Below are 8461 nucleotides of genomic sequence, written 5' to 3' on the forward strand. Positions count from 1 at the left end.
GGCTGCAACCAGGCCAGAGCCTGTCCACACAGGCAAAGCCAGATGCTGAAGCGTCCTTTGGCTGCAGCTGAGCTCAGGCGGGGTTATTTCTGCAGTGCACACAGGATGCCTTTGCCTCTCACACAGCCTTTTCCTGAACGCCACCATCTACAGCCCCCCAAATAAGCCACAATGGCCATCTGCCTTCAGCACAGCGCCCAGCTCTGCCTGAGCCCACTTGTGCGGCTGGAGGGCAGCGTGTGGTTCTTCTTGCCACAGGCAGCTGGGGAGGCAAAGAGCTGGTTGGACATTGAAAAGGAGACCCCTGGTAGCTGCAGCTCGGCCAGGGGTGCCCAGACAGGGAGTTCTCCCACCTCCTGCACAGGAGTGGTGGGATGTGTTCTCAGGCCATCATGAGAGCCGGGGATTATCCTTTCACCTCTCTGGTGTTAGCCGGCAGGGCAGCCAACCGGATAGCACATGACTGGGAAATGATGACGCTGGCTGTAGCATGGACCGTACCAGGCGAACGACGTGGGCTGAGAATGCTTTGCCAGCCTGCTGAGCTGCCCACCTAACCATGGGGTGGCTCAGCTGACCCAACTGAGATGGAGGCCGGATTTGAGATTAAAACACAGGACTGTGAGTCATGGCTCCTGAGCTTGACTCTGCCCCAGAGTCACCGTGTGACTGTACTTAAGGCCTTTAACTCTCCTCTGCAAAGGGGAACATGAGAATGGTGGGGCCAGGTCAGAGCAACAGCCCATCTAGCCCAGTGTCCTGTCCTCCAACAGAGGCACCCAGGCATTCAGCGTTACAGGGAGGGCCCAGAACAGGGCAATGGTCAAGTGATCCATCCCGTCGTCCAGCCCCAGCTTTGGCTCTCAGAGGCCTAGGGACAACGGCTAACAGCCATTGAGCAACCCAGCCTCCATGAACTGATCGAGCTCTTTTTGAAACCCAGTTGTACTTTTGGCCTTCGCAACAGCTCCTGGCTGGGCATTCCCCTGGCTGGCCAGGTGCCCCGTGAAGGTGGGAGGGAGAGCTCAGTGGTTTGCACATGGGCCTGCTAAACCCAGGGTTGGGCGTTCAATCCTCAAGGAGACCATTTAGGGGTTGGGGCCAACAGATGCCAGTGATGGTGCTTGGCCCCACCAAGAGGGCAGGGGACTGGACTAAGTGACCTCCCAAGGTCCCTTCCAGTTCTAGGAGATGTGTATCTCCAATTATACTAAGTACTTCTTGCCACTTGCTTTAACCCTTCTGGCTGCCATACAGGTGTGCCCATCGCCTGTGTTATGAGAAGGGGGAAATAACACACCCATAGGCATTTTCCCCACACTCTGCAGGGTTTATAGGCCTCAACCCCATTTCCCCTTTAGTCATCTCTTCTCCAAGCTGACCAGTCCCAGGCTTATTGGAAGCTCCTTGGATGGAAATGGGTCAAAATCCCTCCCCAGTTACATTGCCCTCCTTGGTGCTTTGCTGTCCTCGGTACAGGACCTGTGCTTTGAAACAGGGTGACCAGGCCTGCACACGATCCAAGGGACTTACAGGGGGGCATTAGGACATTTTCTGCCCTGGGATCAATCCCTTTCCTAACTGTTTCTACCACTCTCGTCCCTGGTTTGACTTGCTGCATATCGAGCAGAGAACTGTCCGCAAGGCCCTGGTAGATTATCCAGCAGGCCCATTTGGGCAAAATGGGGGCAGGGCTGTGGAGAATGGGTTGGGCTGCAGGTGGGGCTCAGAAGGGCTGGACACCACTGTGATACTGTTCCCCTCCCTACTTGCTTTGGCTCAGGACCGCAGGAGACCTTAATCCACCTCTGTCACAATGACTCTAGGATTTCCTTCTTGAGGGGTAACCGCCATTTTACTCTCCATCTTTTTTGCATCTATACCTGGGGGATGTTTCTCCGTGTGTGGCACTGTGCATTAGGGTGACCAGATCTGACCGTTCCAAAAAGGACGTCCCTGCGAGGGAGCGTAGCTGGATCCGTATCCACCAACTCCCAGTGTATTAATGTACTAGACATACTATAACACATAAATGCAACCTGAGCTGGTGGATGCGGATCCAGCTACGCTCCCTCTCAGAGGCGTCCTCCTTTTGGAAAGGTCAAATCTGGTCACCCTAATCAACATTAATTTCCAGCTGTCCTTTTGTTGCCCAACTACTCCAGGTTGTGAGGCTCCTTGGTAGCTTGTCACAGCCTGCTCTGGCTGCACCAGCCCTGACTCATCTGTAAATGTTGCTACCTGCTTGTTTACCCCTTTTCCTAGATTGTTTCTGAATATGCAGACGAGCCCTGGTCTCAGTACAGATCTTGGGGGGGCTCTGCAATTTACCTCGCTCTGTTGTGAAAACTGTCCATTTATTCCCTTCAGCCAGGGTAGCCTAGCTTTTAGCCAACCATCCTGTAACCAAGATCCACGAGGACTTTCCCTCGGATCCCATGACTGATTAGTTTGCTAAGGAGCAGGGATGGGCAAAACACAGCTGGATCCGGTCTACCAGGTGTCCATCCAGCCCACTCAGCTGGCTAGCAAAGCACCTGCCCTGTGTGTTCAGCTGCCCCACCCCCTCACCTTGCTGCATGCTGCAGCCCAGCTGCTCCCAGGACCCTGCCAGCTGTGCCGAGTGGGGGAGGAGAGAGGCGGCCTGAAGTCGGAGCGCCCCTGGCCCTTGCACCTCATCTGTGTGGAGCAGGGCACGGGGAGAGGGACGTACACAAGAGGGCTGCTCCAGTTCAACATATAGTGACTGAAGGCAGTGTTTGTCTTAGAGCCGGCGCTCTGGTTGTAAGATTTCTCCAGCAGCCAGGTGAAAAGAGCAGGGGAGGGCAAGGTAAGGCCCCTCTTGTGCACACACCTGCACTCCCCTTCCCCCCACACAGATACCCCCTCTCTGCACAGTGGTGGAGGAGGGAGACAACAGAGCAGAACGGCTTTTCCTGCCTTAAAGAGACAGTGCATGGCCCCTCGGCAACTAACCCAGCAGGAGCCCGCACACACGGTCTGTCACACACCTAGTGTGTGCCACGCACCCTTTCCCTGTCATCGGGTCTTTGTCTCTTACACAGAGTCTTGCTGTCCGCCAACCCCATGCCTTCCACCTGGAGCCAGCCCGTGATGACTTTCCAAAATGGGTGGAGTAGCACCCCTGCAAAAATTATTGCCCACCCTGCTTAAGAGTCCTCGTCCAAGGCTGCCTGAAAGGCCAAGTCGGCGCTGCTCTCTGGCTTGCCTTTCTCCACGTTTGCTGACCCCTCAAAGAATTCTAGCAGGTTGGTGAGACGTGATTTCCTTCTACCAAAGTCACATTGACTCTGCCTGGGGCTACTGTGTTCATCTCTGTGTCTGAGATTTTTGTGCTTTAGTTTGCCTGGTGCTGAAGCTCCACTTACTGGCCTGTCATTGCTGAGATTGCCTCTGGTGCCTTTTGAAACAACTGGTTTTACATTATAGTCATCGGCACAGAGGCTGATTTCAGGAACAGGTTACAAACCACACTTAAGAGTTTCGTATTTTTTAATTTCTCCAGAACTCTTGGGGGAATCCCACCTGAGCCTGCTGACTTATTACTATTTAAGTTACTATTTAATTTAGCAATTTATTCCAAAACCTCCCCTCCCGACACCTTAGCCCAATACTTCTGATTTATCCCTTAAGAAAAAGGGCCCAGGGGAAGGACTCTCCCCCTCTTCTGTGAATACCAGTCCAAAGAATTCATTGTGCTTCTCTTGCAGGGTCATGTCTTCCTTGAGTGCTCTGTGAGCAGCTCACTCATCCAGTGACCCCACCAACTGTTTGGCAGGCTGCCTGCCTGGGATTTCTGACGCACTTTTCTGCTGTTAATTTTTGTTGTGTCTTTTGATAGTTGCACTTCACTTTTTTTTTTGCCTGCTCAACATCCCTTTCCTCCCTAGGGTTGGGCTTCCCATTTATAAGGGCTGGTTTTTTTCCTCTTACTGCCCCTTTTACTCTGCTGTTCAGTTGTCATGGCACTTTTTGGTCTCCTTGTTGTTTTTCTTCAGGACATACATTCAGTTTACGCTTTTATGACAGCATTATAGAATAGCGTCCATGCAGCTTGCGGGCATTGCATTCTTCTGACTCCCCCTTTAACTAGCTTCAGTTTTGTGCTGGTTCCTTTTCTGAAGTTTTCTTGAAGCTCATGTTGGTACTTTTCCCCCTTACAAGGATGTTAAGATTCATTACATTCTGGTCACTGTCTTGTGTACCACGTCGGGCTAAGTCAAGCATCGCTTCTTGCCTTGTGGGTTCCTGAACTAGCTGCTCCAAGAAGCAAGTATCTAGAAATTTCTCTCTGCATCCTGTCCCAGAGCAGCATGTCCCAGTCAATAGGGGGTGGATGAAATCTCCCATTATTACTGGCTTTTCTGTTACTGTAGCTTCTCTCATCTCCCCAGAACTTGCACCATCACAGTCATCTTCCTGGTCAGGTAGCCTATAATCTTCCTACTGTCATGCACTTACCCCAGCCTGGGAGTTTCTAGCCACAGAGATTCTGCAGTGCCATTTGTGTCACTGTATTTGAGTCTGGGCTTTCGTTCATTATCATCGTTCCACCCCATTTCTGTGATGCCTGTTATATCGATATCGTTTAATTCCAGGCGCGCAACGTCACCCATCATAGCGGTTAGACTTCTCGCATCTGTGTACAAGCACTTGTGACGTGTGTCGCTATTCAGTTGTCTGCCCTCGTGGGATTCTTTTTAATTTGACTGTTTCTCTCAAGTTCCTACCTGCACTTAATCAAGCTCTGTCCCCTCCTCTCCAGCAGGGTGCAGAGAATCCCCGTTAATAAATGCTCCCCGAATGGATGCGTCTGTCTGGACCACAGGCTCCTCCACGCCTGTCGGCTTTCCCCAGCCCTTGGTTGAAAAACTCCTCCGTGATCTCTTTGATTTTCCAAGCCAGCAGTCTGGTTCTGCTTTGGCTTCGGTGGAGCCCCTCCTTCCCGTACAACCTCCTCCTTCCCCCCATGGCTCCCCAGTTCCCGTCAAACCCGCACCCCTCCTCCCAGCACTCGCCCCTCCCCGGGCATTGAGGCCCTGCAGTTCTGCCTCTGTGTGGAACAGGAAGCCTGTCAGAGGCCCTGGACTTGAATCTCTGACCGAGCCACCTACGTTTGGCTTCCAGGAGCTGCCTCCTGCCTTTCCCTGCATCACGGGTACCCAGACACACCTCAGCCAGGGGCTCCTCCCCAGCACTGCACACAAGTCCGTCCAGATGCCTGGAGAGGTTCACAGCCCCTCACCCAGCAGGCAGCTCCTGAGCGATTCTCCCAGTCACCACACCCCAGCTCGCTGTACTTCTGATGACCACATCCCCCTTTCCTGTTGCCCAGCTGCTCCTAACCACAGGGTCCCCTCCCAGAGAGGTGTGTGCAGCACGCGAGGGACCCACCACATCTTCTGCACCCAGCAATGGGACCCTTCTCCAAGATGTTCACCCTTCCCACCCCACAAACCTGCCAAATGGCCTGAGCCGCTCTGCTGGGCCCCAGGAAGTCTGGTCTGCGTCCCTCTCTGACTCCCTTAGCTCCTCCAGTTCAGCTCCTCTAAGCTCCAGAGCCCGTACACAGTCCCTGAGGGCTAGGCACTGTTTGTGCTGCATACACAAATGTGCCACCTGCCAGTGAGTCATGCTGCGTTCAGCCTTAAATAGGTATTGTTTGTAAAGCTCCTTGACTCAGTCAGTTGGATAGTCCTTCAGACATGTCCCATCTGGTACAGGGTCCGACAGTGCTTGAATGCACTGCTGCCTTCTCCTGTCAGATCTGCTCTCCGGTGTGTCACAGGCCTTATGGCACTAATGGAGATTATCCTCTAGCTCAAATTGCTGTGACAGAGTGTGATGGAGTGTGTGGGGGGGGTGCATGTGTGAGACTCAGGCTGGATGTGTGTGAGACAAGCAGAGCAGCTCCCAGCGGCTAAGGATGACCCTGGGGCTATAACCTAGGCTGGCAGGTAACACCTCTGCCCTAAACAAAGAGGAGGGAGGAGCCGAGCTGGGTTTGAATAGGAGGGGGCAGTTAGAAGCTGGGGGGAGAGGGAGCTGGAAGGCAGCCAGCCGGGCGAGGGGGAAGCTACACCCCAGAGGGGCACCCCTCGGGCTCCTCTCCCTAGGACGGGTTGAAATGACTGTCTCTAACTGCTGCACTAACTCTTCTGTAAAAAACTGGGCCTCTGTCACCTAATAAACTTCCTCTTCTACCTGCTAAGTAAAAGTCACTCCTGCCTGCGGCCAGGGTGCAATGCATGGGGACCCCTGAACCCCATCACACAGAGAATCTGGGTTTTCTTGCCAGCAGCTACCATGATGCTGAAAATAATCACAGGTGAGCAATCTTTTAAAATGAGTTTCCCTGTGCTCTGCCAGGTAGACGTCCTGGAGGTGCTGACCAGCGGCTGTCTGAACCCCAGAGACACAGAAGCACTGAGCAAACAATTGCCATTATCACCCAGTCTTGTGACTTGCACAGAAAATCTGCTGGTTACCAAAGAAGATCCTGAAAGTGTTGCGTCAGCCAGCTCAAAGTTTCCACCAGTCATGTGAGGACGGCTCTTGAATCAGTGACACTGGAAGGAAGTGAAAATGAAGTGCTGGTCTGACAAACAGCTCCTAGGCACCGAAACTAAAGGGAAATCAGAAATGTTTCCTTTGGCCTGAGGAGTGCAGAGCTGATGATTCAAAGCCCTGTATGAACAATTAACCAGGTATAACCCCCTTGTTCAGAGCGTGGATGCAGCCTACAGTAAAGGAACTCGTGGTAGGAATGTCATCTCCCCACACCATGGAAGCTAAATGGAGGGACGCGTTCCTCCACTGGCCAAGCTGTAGGTCAGCAGAGCTGCAGTGTGTGTGTGTGACAACCCTGAAGACACGTCAGCCAACCTCCATTTTAAGTGTAGCCTGGGCTACAACCTTATTATTGCCTTGGGAAGCAGCTACCACAAGGCCTCACGTACGAGGAGAGTTCTGCAGAGAAGACATGCCCCTGGGGATGGAGCCAGTGTTTTGCTTACAGACAGAGACAAGTGTTTGAAGAGAGGGCTTGTGATTAAGTTAAGGCTTGATCGACGCTAGGGAAGAAAGTCGATTTCTGAGACGCAGTTCTAGCTATGCCTTTAGTCATAATCGGCTTTCTTACCTAATCTAGATCAGGGCTCTTCAGGTTCGCACCGACGTCCCTTACCCCATGTAATAGCCTGGAGTACCAGGGTTGACGGCCAAGACCAGAGAGATCGATTTTGCCCCAACTTAACACACACAGCAAAATCTAACTCCAAAAAATCAGTTGTGGTGTGGTCAATTCTCAGGTAAGTGTAGATTCTCCCAGAGGTTCTGGAATCCCTGATGGGGGCAGAGGGAGCAGCTGAACTGTTTTAGGCTTTGTTTGCACCACTGAGTTTTGCTACCAAAACTTCCTGTTGGTAGCAAAACAGCAAGAGCCTCCACACATAGAAGGGCTGTGGAAGCAGGAAAGTGAGGAATGTGTTCTTTACAGATCACTTACATGGAAGGGGAACAGTTTCAGGGGGCATCTATGGTAGTAAATAGTTGCTTGGTTTGCAAGACCTGCTAGGTAGCAGATGAAGCAGTGGTGTTTCTCCTACTGTAAACAATTTGTTGTTGTAAAGGCACAACCTCTGGTTAACACCCGGTGTAAGAATTGCAGAATATCATCAATGCTTGAACTTATTGTGGGGCTACAGGGCAGTCATTGTTGCTGTTAAGATGTGGATCGCACTGGGCCACCTTCAGCAAAGCACTCTAGAGCAGAAGGAAATAGTAGGAGGTGGTTGAACTAGCTGGTTCTACAGCTGTAAGACTGGTTTGACTCTTCCAACCCTAATCAAAGACAGAACTAAAGCCCAGACTGACCTTGGGGTTTCTAATTATTCTGTGAGACTCCACCCTGATGGATACTGAGACTCTTCTGGCAAGGCCTAGAGCGGAGCCTGCTGAGAGCTGAAAATGCAGGATGTTGCCAAGAGCCAAACCCACAAGGCAGCGGAAAAGGCTGGTGCAGAGTGGCCAGCAGGTGATCCTGCCCCAATGTGCCAAGAGTCTGTATGCTGAGGTACCTGTGAACTCTGAGTTGGTAGGGACCAGATGGCACTGTGGGTGGAGAGATGAGGCAGCGGTACACCCCATGGCTATGTCTACACTATGGCAGTCCTTCAGAAGAGGTTCATTTGGATGATAAAAATGTCTTTCAAAAGATCGCATCCCCCCCGCCCCCAAAAAAAACCAAAAAACCACCACTCTTTTGACAGACAGAGGCCACACAGCCCCCCCCCCCCCCCCCCGCCCCGCTCTTTCAAAAGAACAGGCCAGGAAATGCCATGGATTGAACAGTTTGGCACCATAGAATCAGAGGACACGAGGACTGGAAGGGACCTCAAGAGGTCATTGAGTCCAGTTCCCTGCCCTCTTGGCAGGACCA

General features: G+C 52.3%; 1 long non-coding RNA gene across 2 annotated transcripts in view; it reads left to right on the forward strand.

Annotated features, from left to right (window-relative positions):
- The window catches only part of LOC142002439 (uncharacterized), a 9794-nt gene extending 3275 nt beyond the window's left edge, over positions 1–6519 (forward strand). Inside the window, exons 3-4 of one of the 2 annotated variants that reach the window (XR_012642670.1) lie at positions 3066–3269; positions 6391–6519. This is a non-coding gene — a long non-coding RNA (uncharacterized LOC142002439). The remainder of the gene's footprint in view (positions 1–3065; positions 3270–6390) is intronic. The other variant, XR_012642669.1, reaches the window with a different exon arrangement.
- The last annotated feature ends 1942 nt before the right edge of the window (positions 6520–8461 follow it).

This window comes from Carettochelys insculpta, chromosome 27 (genome assembly GCF_033958435.1).
Source record: "Carettochelys insculpta isolate YL-2023 chromosome 27, ASM3395843v1, whole genome shotgun sequence".
Taxonomy (NCBI): domain Eukaryota; kingdom Metazoa; phylum Chordata; order Testudines; family Carettochelyidae; genus Carettochelys; species Carettochelys insculpta.